Here is a 17,974-nt window from a genome sequence, read left to right on the forward strand (position 1 = left end):
TGCCGGTTAGTGAGCAACTATTCATTTATACCACAGGGAATCACAGAAGACAGCCAATAGGAAGCCAATTTAGGATCGATCCAAAAAGGCAGACTGAATCAAGACTCATCCTAATGAGGAAAGAACTCAATAGGAAAAACCCATCCCATTATGTATATAGGGAGGGAACGAAAACAACCATCATCCACGAGAATATAACTCAGTGGGGAGTGCAGAAGGAAATGACAGACAATTTCTGCCTAAGGGGTCGACTCTATATGGAGAGATCAGACACACCCACATCTGCTAGGGGAATCAATCCAAGTTGGCAAGATGCTACCAATTCTGGGGAGTAACACTGCTGGGGATACCCGCTCCACTAAGGAGTCACTTGTTGGGAAAAACACCAACCTCTCAACCATGCTGGGGAACCCAATTTTGAAATCGATCCAATGGCGCGATGCTAAACTCCTTCCAATAACCCATTCTCGGATGGTTACCACGACCTTGGGCTAATGGATATGTTTGCAATGTTGATGCATGAGTTTTTTTTAGCGCCATGCCCCATGATCATGGAAATGCTACGCACTAATGATGCAATATGCTATGCTTATCTAAATGATGAATGCATAAAAACACGTCTCCTTCAGAGACAACACCGGGGAGCTCTAGAAACTATGCTGAAGATTTCAATACCACGACAATTTCCACCCTGCTGGGGAAAGACAACCCTTGCTGGGGAAAGACAACTCTTGCTGGGGATGACCTCCATCGAACCCAAACTGCTTGGGGACTACCCTGCTAGGGGAAAACACCAATGCTTATCTCTATTGGGGATAATTTTCGCCGAACCCGATCCACTCGGGGACCTTGCTGGGGGAAAACCATCAACACAAACCCTCTGTTATGGAGATCCACTAGGGGAAAACACTCCACACCCTGATGGGGAAATGCATAACTCTGTTGGAGAAAGGCTTACACCACTCTGCTGAGGAAATAATATGCTAGGCCACACTGGAGATAGACCTCCACAACCTCGCCGGGGGTAAGCATTCACAACCACGCTGGGGATACATCCTTAATCCTTAGGAACAATCTTCCCCTTGACGCTTCCACTGGGGATATGGCAACCTTCAGGCTTGCTGAGGAGACACCGATCTCGAATCGGCTAGGGAAATAATACTTCCAGACCCACTGGGGAGATACGACCTTTTCAACACGGAACACCTGTCGATTCGTCGAACATTGGCATTCATCATTCAACCACAGTGTCGACTTTCCACTTCTGAGAACTCCCAGACTCGTCTGGACTTTCTGATTCATCACTTTGTATTCACGACTTCTCCGTATTCCACGGAGATCGAACTCCTGGGATTCATACAAACTTTCCAGTCCTCAGACTTTGAAGAGTCTTCTTGATTAATCCTCCAGGATCGTCGTCGTAATCCTTCACCGTCCTTTCACTATTCGTCTATCCCTTGCCCCTGGTCGGGCTCTGCAGGGATCTCTTGTCAAAGTATTTCACATCACAACCTGCAAGTGAGTGAACATAGCTAACATCACCCGCAAAAGAGATCGTTAGATAAAAGCGTGCCCCAGGCGTGCCAATATTTCAACAGCTAGGTCACTCAAACTTCCGACTAAGATTTCCAGATTTCAATCTTATAAGCATGCATCGGAAGGGATCTCTATGTTTCAAAATGCAAATATTCTTATAAAAAATAAACGGATGTTTTTGCAATCAAAGCGGTAATGAAAACAAAAAACAAAATTTATTTGACTGAACATGCATTTTATTGACTGAAAAAAGGTGACTCAGAACCGAGCAACACACAGGAAGCAATCCTTGAAAAGAGGTGATTGCGTACAAAAGGAAAAAAACCTATCCTAATGGCAACGTGAAACCATGATCTCATCGGGTTCCAACTCGGTTACACCTCATATGTCCTCAAGACTTTCCGCACTTTCTGTTTTCTGAACAAGACGCTTCCGATCGATCTTTGTCGGGGATTATCCAAGTCATATCCACAACACAAATGATCATGCTGGATGCAGTTGTTCGTTTCATTCCCTCTTTTGCCTGGACCTCCCTTTCGGGTTTTCAGTCCACCGGGATACCCTTTTTTGCCCAAGTCGCCCTTGTGGGGTTTTCGACTTGCCGGGTGTACAGTTCTTTTCTTTTCTTATCCCTAACTTTTGCCCGAACCTTTTCTCTTCTTTTTTTTTTGTTCGCCGGGATGCCCATTTTTGCCTGGACCCTTTTATTCTTTTTGTCCAGCGGGTCTCTTTTACGAAGTATCTTTTAACTGTGTCTGCATTCATAAGGGATGGAAAATTCGTCACCCGTGGTCGTTGACAACAAGGCCATGTCAGAGAAACCTTTTTGACCACGAATGGACATTCATAACTGTTTATCCATTTGTCCCACGATCGTTGAGGAGGAAGGATCCTTTTCAACAATAACTCTTCCACGTGGTACACACGAGGTCGCACTTTCCGGTCAACCACACGCTTCATTCACTGGCTACCAGTGCCCCATGATGATTAACTGTCAGCCTCTTTTCCTTAGTCGGGCTCAACGCGTCATACCGAGTCCTTATCCACTCAGCCTTCTCTAATTCATCATCCATCAGGACTCTCCACAATGAAACCTGGGTCTCAAATGGTAGTACAACTTTTATCCCATACCTGAGTGAGAAAGGTGTTTGCCCTAGTAGATGCACGCATCGAGGTTCGGTACCCGGGATACAAGCTTCGTACTCAGCCGCCGTTGTTGGCGCATTCAAATGCTAACCGGGCAACGAAGGGAACGTGGGATCCCTTTGGCGTAACTAAAGCATCACTAACTCATCCATATTACTCTCCCCCTCAGACATCAGAATCCGTTCGGATTCAGGGTCAGGCCCCTCCTCCGGGATCGGTTCCTCATAATCTTTCGATCTGAGCACCTCGAGATGTCCTCATCAGGGACCTCAAACTTCCTTGGTTGATAATACTCCATGGGTTGCTGGACGAGATAATCATACAGTACACTCCCCTTGATTTTATGGGAGGTATACTGAATATCGTATTCAGTCGACACCATTTGCCCTCTCGCAACCCGTCCGATCAATGTTAGCTTCTCAAACACATACTCGATCAGATCCATCTTGGACATCCACAAAGTGGTATGAACCAGCATACTGTCTCAGTCGGCGAGCAGCCTATGCCAAAGTACATCAAGTTTTTTCGAACAGTGAGTGTATTGTTTCATAGTCGATAAACTTTTTGCTAAGGTAAATTGCATGCTCTTTTCGACAAGACTCGTCATGCTGACCCAATACACACCTCATAGACCCCTCAAAGGCTGTCAAGTACCAGATTAACAGTCGTCTCTTCACGGGAGGCATCAATATCAGAGGCTCCTGCCACTTATCCTTTTTATTTTTCAAATGCCCCTTGGCAATCACTATTCTACCTGACCGTTTGATCTCTTTTTTTTTTGTTTTCGGTTCAGGCATTTTTTTTTGTATTGCTTTTTTCTTTATATCTTTTCTTTTCTTTCTTTCTTTTTCTTTTTTTTTAGCAGGATCAACCTCGATTCCTCTTATCCGTTCGCAATAAACCTCAGCAGTTTACCGGACAGCACTCCACAAGTGCACTGATTCGGAATCAACCTCAGTCTGAGTTGTCTCAAACAGTCAAACAACTGGATCAGATCCACCGGATGCCCCCCTTCTGCTTGGGACTGTGCTATCATGTCGTCAACATAGCATTTGATTCCACGATGAGTCATATCATGAAACAAAGTCACTCTGATACGTGGCACCGGCGTTCTGCTTCTCTAGAGGACAGTCTTCTCTCAATGGTTGCCTGTGTACAACGACATCGGTATCCGATCCTGGCATATCCTGATACGACCAGGCGAAGGTATCCACGTACTCTTTCAACAGGGCTACCATTCTGCTATCGACTCGCCTCTGAAGCGGCCCCAACTTTCACTTCCTTTCTTACCTCTGCGGTGCTTGGAGTAACAATCTCGAATCTCTCCTCGTGCGGTTGAATCACCCTCTCCTCTTGTCTTAAAGTCCTGGCTAATTCCAGCAGATTACAATCTTCTTCGCCTTATTCTTCGGCATGATAGATCGGATTGTCGAAGTCATACAGAGGTGTAACCGAATTGTTATCAATGAAATCAGGAGGATAGTCTCTTTTGAGGTCGGAACAAGACGAATCAAAAGGAAAGAAAAAATGAAAATAAACATTGCCATTTTTATTTTTTAAACTGCAAAAATAAATGAAAAACAGGGAACACCACTTTTAATCACAAAAACATCCATTTATTAATGATGCAAAATGTTGCACAATGAAACACATGAGATGGCCCTTACAATGGACCATTACGTTTCGGGCAAAACGTATGGCTTTCATGCAAACAAAATTGAAACACAGAAATACTACTCTTTTGGACGAGTGACAATGGCGATCTTTGAGGCCTTCCAGTTCTCTGGCACGCATGATTTTATCCACAACTCCAGCTCGCGGTCACTGTCGACCTCTTCACCCACTGCACAGGCGTGACCTAGATCCAGCATTCCGGCACTGACGAACGTGAACGGTAGACGACGTCCTCTGTTTTGTCTAGACGAGTCTTGATCTGGCTGATAGCCAACCCCGAACATATCCGCTTTCACCACAATGTCAATGATCTTCCCCCAGCCTAGAGCTTCTCCGTTCTTCACCACTTCCATGGCCTGTTTATAAGAAGAAATGGACAACTTCTTCTCTTTTTCAGCAACAAGGGCGTTTTCCACCTTGACGGTTTCAACTACCTGACTTGGTGTTTCAAATTTTTCACCGTCCATTTCTACTTCCTTCATCTTCTGGGTCGTGTCTCTCATCACTACACATCCCTTTGTGGCGACGGCCGCACAACAATTATTAACACTAGGGAAAGCTCCCTCCTTCATCAGAGGTTTTGGGACCACAGACATTGGAACCTTTAACTGATCCTCCTCAGTCACCTCCATTCCTCTCTTGTCCTTTCTCACCATCTTCACTTTTATAGGACCCTTCCTGGGTACGGGGTTGACATCCCCATTCATTATCTGTGCCAAGCTGATAACCTTAGAGTCCACCATGTCCTGGACGACATGTTTGAAAGCTCTACAACCCTCAATGTTATGTCCGGGTGCCCCAGAATGGAACTCGCACCTGGCATTCTCATCATAGTTTGGAGGCCTCCGCTGCCGTTCCATGGGAATCAATATCCTTGGGCGGACTAACCCCAGATCCCTCAACCTTTTGAAAAGAAGAGTATAAGTCACATGTGGCTCATCAAACTGACGATCAACCTTCCCCTTCTTCACTAGGCTCTTAGCTTTCAGTGCTCTCTGTTGAGGTGGTGGTTGTTGATGTGGTACAGGTGGATTACCAACAGGAGTGGTTACAGCGGCAGCATAAGGGTGATAACGATCCTTACTGCGTTCTTTCTTTGTCTCCACACTTCCTGATTCAACCTCCTTTTTGAGTGGACCACTGCCAGAGGGTTTCTTTGCCATAGTACCAGAGGGGTTGTTTGCTTCGGCTGACAGAGCCTTTCCCTGAACTTTCTCCTTGATCATCCAACCTTCAATTCTTTCCAATCTCTCAGCCATTGCTTTCTGCCCCAGGGCAAGCCCTTGCACCACACTGAACAACTCCCTCATCATCTCCTTCAGTTCGAGAATGTCGGCGTTGGGCGGATCCATTAGTCTGAGATATCTGAACGAAAGAGCCATGCGCATCAGTTAGACACTGACACCTACAAAACAGAAAACAGGTTAGTATGACTCACGCATGCAATGTCTATCCGTATGAGGAATGTCCTTTGATTCTAGCGTCACTGAGACAAATAATTTTTCATCAACAACATTCTGACCTCTGGCTGTCTCTCAACCAGAATCTTAATCAAAGCTGGACCCCGAGTACGGGTAGACATGAGTTGAATGCAGATGAATGCGAAATGATAATGATGCAAATGCATGAATGCAGGTCACTGTGCCACCAAGTCATCTGAAGACCCATCAAGTCTCTGAACCAGTCACAGTCATCTAAGGGACTAAGTCACCATAAATCCAACTTGGGGAGTTCCGAAATAAACAGAACCGGAGATTATATCACTATCATCACAGGAACATCCACTGAACGGACGACAACCAGATCCTCTGAACGAGTACTCTCAAATTCAACCCGGGGATCCGAAATAAACGGAACTCGCTGATATATATCACAGACAGAATTCCGGCGTGACAGAAGTAAGTACCCACAAGTTCATCTGAACCAAAGTCACCCTCAGTACTCTGAGTCACCAACAAGTCACCAACAAGTCAGCAACAATACCTGTAATGATGATCATTCCCTCCCCACTCACGGGTGTCATCTAGGCCAGGGTAAGGTCGAGAGAAACGCAACATAAATAACCTTTCGCAGAATATCATCATATACACACCCGAAGTATGTAACGATAATATCCCACAAGGGTCTGAACTGCTCGTGATATCAACGTTCCGCTAAGTGGCACATACTACCCGCTTCCCATGAATCACTTTATTCCTAGGTTTCCTAGATTTCACTCATAGCCTGGGTATTGGGCCTTTTACCTCGAGTAACTCCCACCCCAAACAGAGAAACACAGCACAGCCAGCACAGATGAATATGAATGAATGCAAACATTAATGCACATAAATGCAAACAATAAATAAATGAATGCAATAAATAACAGCAAACAACAACCAAAACCCTAACCTAGAGAGCGCTAGGAGAGACTCGCTTAGGGAAGATGGACCAGCAAGAGGTCAACTTCTCTATATCCCCAGTAGAGTCGCCAGCTGTCGCATTACGCGAAAAACTGGCGGGAAACAAAAACAACAGAGCCGCCACCGTGCGTTATTTATCCCAAAAGAGGGAAAGGAAACGCTCGAAGTAAACCTGGAAAAGACATGGTCTTGCGACCAGAGAAAGATGGGATCGGGAGTCGGTTATGCGAAGGGAAGGTATTAGCACCCCTACGCATCCGTCGTACTCGACGGGATCCACGCACAAAAGGAAGGAATATGGTTGTTAAAACACTGCTCACAAACAAACACACTGGCTGAAAGAGACACAAGAAAACAAAAGAAACTAACTCGGCAGGATATCGCATCTTGGGTCTACGTAGTCTATCAGGCATATACATCAGAGTCGACGTAGTTCGGACTAGGGGAAAACATGCTCGCTAGGATGTCGCATGCTATGCATACGTATCTTCTCAGACTAAAGAAGAATCAGAGCACTCGTAGCTCGGCTAACGCATGCCAAACAAAACACAAACAGGAAACCGACAGCCAATCGCTGGACTTACGTCAGACTCCACACAAACAGGCAAACATGGAAACCGAATACCAATCGCTGGACTTACATCAGACTCCGAACCAACAAACGCACACAGGAAACCAACTGCCAATTACTGGACTTACATCGGACTCCAAGCACACAACAATAGGATACGGAATGCCAATCGCTGGTCTTACATCCATCTCCTAACACACACAAGACAAAACACAAAAAAGGGCGCCCGGAGAGATCGGCTCATCTCCTGCCTACGTACCTCATCTGGTATGAGGATCAGGGCGGCGTAGTTCCCCTACGCAGGGACAAAGGACTAGCCTAACCAGATACAAAGGGAGACACTACTAGGGAGACTACGACTCGAGCCTAGCAGTTATCATGCATATCATCCCTAAGTTAAGGTTGCTATCTAACTTGCACAGGGAGCAAGCTATCCTAAGCAGCACAAACAGTCATACAAAAGCACACAGCAAGCACACACACTATATACAAATAGAGGGGCTCAAACAAGGCTAGGCTTTAGTCAAGGGGTCATGTCAACCTCGACAAACAAGCCACTGTAACAGGGTGATGTTAGCTCTTAACCCTAACATTGAGAGTTAGGGTGAAGCAGATGAAATAGGAAGTGAGGGGTGTGCCTCACAGCTCTTATCCCTGGCCTGGGAGAGCTTCATGACAAATGAAAGTGTGGGTTCAGAAAGTGGGAACCCTTCTACACTTATGACTGACTCAACATGGATCTTAGGTTAATATCCACAATGCATCAACACCAGTTGTATGAGCAAAGGGATGACTCAACTGAATAGCAGGAGATGGATTGCACATCTCTTTTATCTGCCAATTGCCTTATCAAAGGACTTTTCCTGCTTGGCACAAAGATAAACAAACACAAGCATTGCCTCTTAAGGAGGACTTCAGACAGGTGCCTGCCCAAGTAACAGGACAGGTCTTCCAGACTACATGAAGTTAGTGGAATTATACCTAAATGCTCAAGCTATCAAGCAAAGCAAAAGTAAGTTCACAATGAACTATAGCAACTAAGGTACCTGAAAAGAATCCAACACAATCAGTATACAATCCAAAAGCCAAACAGTTAATGGTCAACAGTCAACTGTACACAAGCAGACAAACAAGCATCAATGCACAAAGGTGCAAGCCACAAAGCCTAAGCTTAAGCTTCAAAGCCTACAACACAAACTCAAGATTAGTCATCAACAAGCAATGGATCAACTCCAAATGAGTGAATATCATCAAGCATGGCAATTGTGCTTTTTAACCTGAAACAAAGCTCAAATGTGAGAGGCAAACCTCTAGGACAAGGCCTAGGGTCAAAATGAGAGAAATAATTCAAAACAGAACATGAAAATTGACAAGAATCAAGCTTAATCAATTAAGAACAAAATCCAAGTGGTCTCATATCTATATCATACACCAATTTCATTTCACAAAACAAATAGTGAAAAGCATGCAAGTTCAAGGCTCATTGAAGCAATAGCAAGAACAAATCCACATTAATTCAAAAATGGCTCAATAAATCTCAAGAAAAATCAGGGCTAAACAGCACACATAACATGATCATCATATCAAAATTCAATGCATTTGGACAAGTATAGGCAAGTCAATTAAATTCATCAAGGCAAGGTATGCACAAACAAGCTCAAACAAGGCACAATTAGATGCATCATCTTAACACAAGCATAAAACAGAATCCAAACATGATAAATGACTCAATCAAAGCCACAATAAACTTCAAAGTGTCTAGAACACATGTGCAAAATTTCAGGTTCATATGATAAACATCCACCATTTCACAAATCATTTAAGTTCATGACTCTTCAAAAGTCCACAAATGACTAATCAGCAAAGAAAATCTCAAACAAATTGGAAATACACTCAAAAATTCTACTAAAATTCACAAGCAATCCTAACATCCAGAAGTATCATCATGCAAAAAATCAGATTAATTGGCATTGAATTAGCATGGCAATAAAAATAAGAAAGTCAAGCAGGCAAAGGTGTGAGGCACATTGTCACACCTACATTCAACAGATCATATCTCATCAGCCAGGAATAGGAAAAATGCAAACTCTATACCAAAATGACCATTAGGATGTCTATTTTAAGCATGCAAAATTTCAAGAGTGTTGGAACAAATATCATCATTTCACAATCAAAATGGCAAGGCATGTCAAGAAAACATGTATACACATTCTCTAGGCAAAATAAAAATCCAGGCGTGCATAATTTCTGTAAAAATCATCAAAAAATAGTAGGGATCATGAGGAAAACAACAAAAAAAACCTCATCTCATTTGGACAATCCACCAATGAGTTATGAATTTTTGAAATGGAGAAAAAATAAAAAAACCACATAGAAACATGTACATGAACATGGAGGCATAAGGTGAAAAAAATGCAAAGGCCAATGTGAATTGTCTAGAACCAGGAATCGAAGTATGTGTGTTTTGAAACAAGGCGCTACTTAAGTGAAACGCTGCGTTTCACTTAAGTACATGTGGCGCGGGGAACAAACCTGGACCAATCAATCAGCCAAGTCATGTATACGTGGTCCAATACATGGCCTTAAACAAGAAAGCGCATGCAGGCAAGGCAAAAACAGATCAAACACACTTTCTGGAAAATAAACCCTAATCTTCATACGTGTTCATCAACATTCATAGGCTCAAGAACAAATTCATCCAGAAATCAAAAATGAATACATCATCATGTTCATCCTTCAACACACAACATGGATCGAGGCTTGGATTTCTCTAATTCTACCTATGTTCAAAGATTCGCATGCAAGAGCATTCATACTTCAAACTTAGATTCGACAGAACTCATTCATTTCTTGATAAAAAATCAAAGGTACAAAGCTCAACATGCTCAGGGATCAAAGATCTACACAATGCATATCATAATTTCATGAATCATGAAATTCGAATCCTAACCTTCAAGAGATTGCAGAACTGAATGCGATGGATCTAGGCTTGGCAAGGTGCAAACAGAAGTTCCTCAAGGCTTAGGTAAATGAATGGATGAAGGATTGTTGCTCAATTGTGCCTGATGTAGCTCAAATCCGCAACTGCCATGAATGATGCTACTTGCTACAGTCCTTGATTCAGCACGAAAATGATGAATGCTTGCTTCAAAAGACTTCAATTACACTTGTGGATGATGAATCAATGAAGAACAATGCAAGGTTTGTCCAAAGTTTAGCAGAAAAGTTGAGAGAAAAAGTTTGTGAGATTTTGCAATTGGATCTAGATCTAAACCAAATGAAGTGTTAATCATGAATTCTGTTTTGATTATCCTTATATATGATGCACTAATGATTCTCCTAATCACAATTAACCAAATGCAATAGTAATTAGGGAAATGAAGGTGTTATGGCTAATTTGCAATTCACCTTGCATGCATGAAAATGAGTGCTACAGTACACGAGTTTGTGCTTAATTCACCTCAAAAATCCATTTGGAGCCAAATGCCAATGTTGGAATGCATGGACAATGCTTATTTTTCAAATTAGACTTTTCCCTTCAAAATTCAAATGGAATTCTCATGAAAATGTCAAAATTTTGTAATGGAGATGCATGATATGTGATGCATGTTTTGGATAGCTCATGTTAAAACAAGAATGTTGCAAAAAATCCCACTTCAATTGGACTTTTGGTGTGAAAGTTATCCCCTTTTGAACTTCAAATTTTCTTGACAATGATTGCTCCATAACTTTCCAACCATACATTAGAAATTCATGTTCTTGGACTTTTTGAAAATGGGAGAACAAGATATTCAACTTTCATGTTGGACAAAATTTCATTTGAAGCTTGCTTGATGATGTAATCTTGAGGAGAAGACCTTTCCATTTTTGGCAATTTGAAATTACAAGTCACTTACTATTTTTGGAAACTTTTCATCTGACCTCAAATTCTTCATTGTTGATGTTTGAAATGTCAAATGAAACTTGTATGGACATGAATGAGGCTTCTCTAACCATCTCCCACCCTCAAATCCATGATTTCATGCACAGTTAACTTTGGTTGACTTTCTAGGGTTTCAGATGCATTGTGCAATGACTGATGAGCTCTGAACATCCAACCTTTGGCCAAACCTCTTCAAAATGATCCCTAGGTCATATGAACTTGATGAACCAACCCTAGGGCTTTGCTTCAAATAGGAAATGCACTTGCTTGCTTGCACAACTGGATCTCCTGACTAGTCTTGACTGATGACTTTGCACTAGGGCAATGGACAATGCAATGCTATGCAGTGGACAATGTAATGTTAATGACCTAATCATGAAAATGAATGTACAAAATGGGAGGTGAAAATTTGAGGTGCTACAACTACCTAGTGGATCATTCTCCATTCATTCAATCTATACCATCTTTTTGAGATCAATCATATTTCTCCTTGGACTCCTTGTCTATCCTTTTAGGACGTCCTAACGACAGTCCACCTTATCAATCGAGAGTTGTTTGGGCTACAACCTCAAACACTTAATTCAGTCTTTCTTTTTTGGCTTTACCTTATAGTGGCGGCCTGCTGGTCCACGTATTAGTGAATGCCTACCTTGTTCTTCGATTCAGAGTCCGTCTCCTTCTTGGACCCAAGATACTATCCTTATTTGATCTCGAACTGTTTTTTCCCCATCTAGTGATACAATTTTCTTTGTACTATCTAGTACTGCAATCATTCCTCGAATTGGTGTTTGTCTTGTGAGCCCCCGTTGCTTAGACAAATATCTCTCTCTTCTTGTTTCATGGCAATTAATCCTTGAAATTGGGCTTGTCTTGTGAGTCCCCGTTGCTTGGACAAATACCTTTTTGTTACCATTTGTTGGTACAAGTCATACTCTTCATCACTGTATGTCTCTTCCTTTCTATTCTCGTGGTCCCGAACTACGATTGCTCTGGCTTTATCATTTCACGATGAGAATACGTAGGCACGAGGATGCGAATCCTTGGCGAGCATACTTCTAATTATTCCTCCTTCGCCTTAGGGCATCATTCATATCTCTCACTATTTTATACATACCTTTGATCATAAACTGTTCACCCAATGACATATCTGTCTCTTTGACATCGAAATACACTTTCTTTTGAATTCCATACACATCCTTTTAGGACACCTAATGTACTCCACCTTTCTACCTAGAATTGTTTGGGCTACAACCTCAAATAATTAATTCCTTCTTTTTTGGCTAAACACCCTATAATGGTGGCCTGCTGGTCCACATAGCGGTTAGAGCTATTTCCCTCTATGGTAGAAATCACATTTCTCTAATGGATTTCGATACACTTTCACCTTTCGATTTCAAACAATACTTCTTCGATCACTTAGTACCAAATATTCAATTATGTGACTTTGGTCACTTCAGTCCATTCCTTTCTATGATGCATTCATAATCTACCTTCCTTCACTCCATGTGATATACCAGTCATCTTTGAGCCAAATACATTACTGCTTTGTGCTCCTTCTTGCATCACCTTGTGAACCAAGAGATGTTTGGGCTACAACCTCAAACACTTAATTCCTTCCTTTTCGGTTTTACCTTATAGTGGCGGCCTTCTAGTCCACATATTGGTAATAGCCACCTTACTCCTGGGTTCATCTTTTCACCCTTGTTGGAGTTCAAAACACTATTCTTTGGTTTAGACCATACTTTTATCACACTTCTTTCCACCTCCCGCCTCTAGTTCCTTGAACTACGAAGCTCTGAAATCCTCATTGCATTATAAAGATACGTAGGCATGAGGGCCCCAATCCTCACCGAGCACTCTATCTATTTATTTCCTTTTCCCATTCTTTTGCGAGTAATCTTTAGATATAACACGTACTCGAGTGAGAACAATCGAAACGGTTCCCATGGAGTACCGTGGATGTTTGGGGTGTTAATACCTTCCCCTTTCATAATCGACTTCCTTACCCAGTATAACTCTTTCCCCCGGGTTTTATCGATGTTTTCCCTTCCCTTTGGGGATAAATAAAGTTCGATGACGACTCTGTTATATGTTCGAGCGTGCGATATGTTCAGGTATATTTCCGTTAGCTTCACATAACACGCTCTAGAAGCTTGTTTGAGACCATACAAAGATTTCTTAAGTTTGAAAACAAAATATGGGTTTTTATGATTTTCAAAACCAAGAGATTAGTGTACATACATTTCTTCAATTATGGAACCATCCATAAATTAACTCTTAACATCCATCTGATACCAAATGATGTTATGAATAACAACAAAAGAAATTAAGAGACGAATGAGCTCTAACCTGGAAACTGGTGAAAAGGTCTCAGTATAGTCAATTCCTTCTTGTTGACTATAACCTTGTGCAACCAGTCTATCCTTGTTCCTTACCACTTCTCCTTTTTCATTCAACTTGTTTCTAAAGGCCCATTTTGTCCCAATGACATGAATTCCTTTGGGTCTGGGCACAAGAGTCCTCACATCATTTTTGAAAAATTGGTTCAATTCTTTTTACATTACAAGAATCCACTAAGTGTCCAGAAGTTCTTAGTCAACAAATGTAGGTTCTATGAGGGACACCAAACCCAGAAGCGTCTCTTCAGAAGGTTTGAATGAGGATTTGGTTCTGTCTTGTTCAGTTTTATCTCCCAAAATCAATTCTTCATAGTGTGAGGATATTTGTCTGTGCTTCCTCAAAGGAGTATAAACTTCAACAGCTTTTGGTTGAACAGTTTCAGAGTCTTTTGCCTCAGCATCTTTAGCTTCTGAAGCTTTACCTTCAGAGCCTGAATAAGTAATCTTCAGATTTGTAAACTTCTCAACTAGCTTTGACTTTTCAATGTCAAGTTTATCGTCAATCTGACATGAATTGATTCCTCAATAATTTGTGTTTCAGTGTTATATACTTTATAACCTTTTGAGCATTCAGAGTATCCTAACATTATACACTTTTGTGCCTTAGAATCAAACTTGTTCAGATTGTCCTTAGTTTTCAAAATAAAACATGTACATCCAAAAGGATGGAAATATGAAATATTGTTTTTTCTTCATAATTCATACGGAGTCTTACCCATAATAGCTCTTATAGAGATCATGTTCTGAATATAGCATGATGTGTTAACTGCCTCTACCCAGAAATGCTTAGACACATTAGTCTTACTGATCATGGTTCTAGCCATTTCTTGCAAGGTCATATTCTCCCTCTCTATAACTTCATTTTGTTGTGGATTTCTAGGACAGGAGAAATCATAGGAAATTCCATTTTCATCAAAGAGTTTTTCAAAATATTTATTTTAAAATTCACCACCATGATCACTTCTGACTTTAACAAATCTAAAGTCTTTCTCATTTTGCACTTGTGAGCAGAAGGTAGAGAACATATAATATGACTCATCCTTGTGTCTTAAGAATTTAACTCATGTTCATCTGTTGTAGTCATCAACAATGACTAAACCATATTTCTTACCATTGACATAAGCAATTTTCACTGGTTCAAAGAGGTCAATGTGCAAGAGTTCAAAAGGCCTAGAGGTAGAAATAACATTCTTTGCTTTGAAATAAGTTTTTGAAAACTGTCCTTTTTGACATGCTTCACAAAGAGCATCTGAAGAAAACTTCAAATTTGGAAGGCCTTTGACTAAATCAAGCTTATTTATCTGAGAAATCCTTCTCATGCTAACATGGCTCAATCGTCTATGCCAGGCCCATTTCTCTTCATTAATAGACATGAGACATTTTACATTCTTATTTTTAAGATCAGAAAGTCTAATTTTTTAAATATTATTTTTCCTCTTGCCATTGAAAATAATGGAGCCATCCTTATGACTAACAAATTTATAAGACTTTTGATTAAAAATTATATCATAATCATTGTCACTTAATTGACTTATGGAACAATAAGTTATGCATTAATCCATCAACTAATAAAACATTAGTAATAGAAGGAAGAGAACAATTACCAAATGTTCCATAGCCTACAATATTCCCTTTCTGATCACCTATGAAACCCACAAAGCCATCTGGCTTATGTTCCAGATCTTGGAACATATGCCTTCTTCCTGTCATGTGTCGTGAGCAACCAGAGTCCAGGTACCATGATTGACATTTTAATCGTGCTTCTAAGGATGTCTACAACATATATTATCTTATCCTTAGGCACCCATATATTTTTGGGTCCTTTCAGGTTAGTTATCCCATAGTTCTTAGAGAACTTGGATCTTTATGCAGAATAATCATTTTGTGTATGTGCATAAGAGAAATGGGAATACAGAGCTTTAGGTTTTGCCTTAGGTTTTGAAATAGGTTTTTCTTCAGGCACATAACCAATTCCTCTTATTCCATTTTTTATAACTCCATAGATCATTGAAGCCACTTTGCTTCTATTTATGCTTCTAGCCATAAATGTCTGAAAATATTTGTCATATTTATTTATGACATTTTCAGAGTCCACAGAAGTTTCTAAAAGAATTTCTTCCTCAATTTTAGAACTCTTACTTTGAAGTGCAGAGTTTTAATTTTTAGAATAAAATCATCTTCATTCAAAGTGGAAAAATCTTTCTTAAGCTTACTATGTGCTTCATATTAAAATACTTGGACTTGTTTCAGATCCTTGTATTTGTTCTGAAGATTCTGATATTCATCCAGAATTTCAGAAAGACAAGATTCTAATTCAGAGTGAGATAGATTAGGAAATATCTCTTTAGAGTCTAAATTAGATTCAGATTCTGACTGGATCTTTTCATCATATGCTTTGTGCTTGCCACCAGCACCACATTAGCTTGATCTTCCTCATAGTCCTCTCTTGAGGATTCAAATTCATCCCAGGTAGCCATCAAACCTTTTTCTTCCCTTTAAAGTATTTCTTCTTTGGTCTATCTTTCCTCATCCCGGGGCACTCATTCTTATAGCGACATGGCTTCTTGCACTCAAAGCAGGTAACATCTTTGATGTAAGACCCCAATCTTGACCCTAAGATCCCTCATGCTATTATCATCATATGCATTAGCATTGGGATCACACCTTGAAATCCTCCTTACCCCTCATTCATTGGGTTTGCATTGGGAGAGATCACCAAGCACCATGTGATTGTATCATACTCTATTTTTTTATCATTTACTAACCAAAATACCAAAAATATGTCATTATATAGTTTAACTCTTTTGTAGGTAGTGCACATGCTCACCTATGCTCTATCAAGTTCACATATAGGATTTAAGACCCTCATTGCAAGGAGCTCAATCAAGAAGTGGTTTACTATGACTCTAAGTATCATATATGAATCCCCATCATCTTCACATGTTATTTTGATCAAGAAATCATCAAGAGTTTGAAGTTGGTTTGCCTTGGAAACCCTAATTCATCTGGGTATCTTGTGTAACTTCTTCAACAAGCTTCTTCATAAATTGATCAAATATTTAAAGGGATACTTAAAATTTCATCATCTTATGCATATATGATCCTCCATGAGTCCCAAAAGTCAAGATAATATCAAGCTAGCAAGTTGGTTCATGGTGGTTGACAAGAGGAATTCAACTGATCAAAACTGGGGTTCCCTAGACCCTATCTCCTACAATTTTTATCATATGAAAATGATTCCAAGAGCAACGTTACTCTAAATGACATTCCAAACAACTTTCATGTTGATGTCAAGAGCTATTTTTTCTTGGAACGTCATTTTTTATGGTGAAAGATTATAAGTCATTTTGTCTAAACCCTAATTTGGAGGTCAACTTCCCAAGACCATAACTTGCTCAATTTTTTATGAGATGAAAGATATTCAAGTTTCACAATTAAATTCAACATGTCTATTTCAACTTTTAAGTTTGTAGGAAGAGCAAATTCAACTTTTAAATGCATGTGATATGAGGAGACATTATAGGTCATTTTGGGCCAATACCATTGAACAAGTGATTTTCCTCAACTTCTAAAATGCATAGCTCCTTCATGCTAAATCCAAATGAGGTCAAATTGGTTACCAATTTGAATTACTTTGATATAGATACAACTTTGATGAAGGAACTTTTCTTATTTGAGGTCCATAGAAAAAGTTACTCAAGGTGGAAGAAGTGAACATATGGCTTGACACTTAGAATTTTTTTTGATATGTTTGATTTTCCAACTTCCACCTCATAATTCATCATGATCTAAGATTAAAATGAAAACGTGTTCAACATAAAAGTTGTTCCACTTGATCTAACCTTTCCAAAAAGTCCAAGTTCATCCCATTTGGACAAAGTATGAGTGACTTGCGCATGGGTTAAAGTTGGATGACCATTTGGTATATTTGAACTTCCACCTTCCATACACAAATGCATGGCTTGTTAACATGACTTCAACATTGCTTGCACATGATTTTGGACCTGAATGCATCATTACATGGGCCTACCACACGCCCATGTATCCATGCAAAGCCATTTTGCTATTTTTGAAAGCTTGAAACGAGTGTGCAAATAACAATGCCTTGGCTATAAATAAAAGCTCTTTCACTTTGAATTGAGGACCCTGGCGCGCGATCTTTGAATCTCCAACCCTAAACCCTCACATTCAAAGGATAACCTTGAGGATTTTCATTGGAAATCAAGTTTGAATCTCTAATGTTTTGAGATTCAAATCTCCAAGAGTCCTGCTTCTTTCTTGATCTATTTCCACTCCATCAAGCATCCAGAACAAGGCCAAGCACAAT

The sequence above is a fragment of the Lathyrus oleraceus genome, chromosome 4, assembly GCF_024323335.1.
Source record: "Lathyrus oleraceus cultivar Zhongwan6 chromosome 4, CAAS_Psat_ZW6_1.0, whole genome shotgun sequence".
In the NCBI taxonomy this organism is placed as follows: Eukaryota; Viridiplantae; Streptophyta; class Magnoliopsida; order Fabales; family Fabaceae; genus Lathyrus; species Lathyrus oleraceus.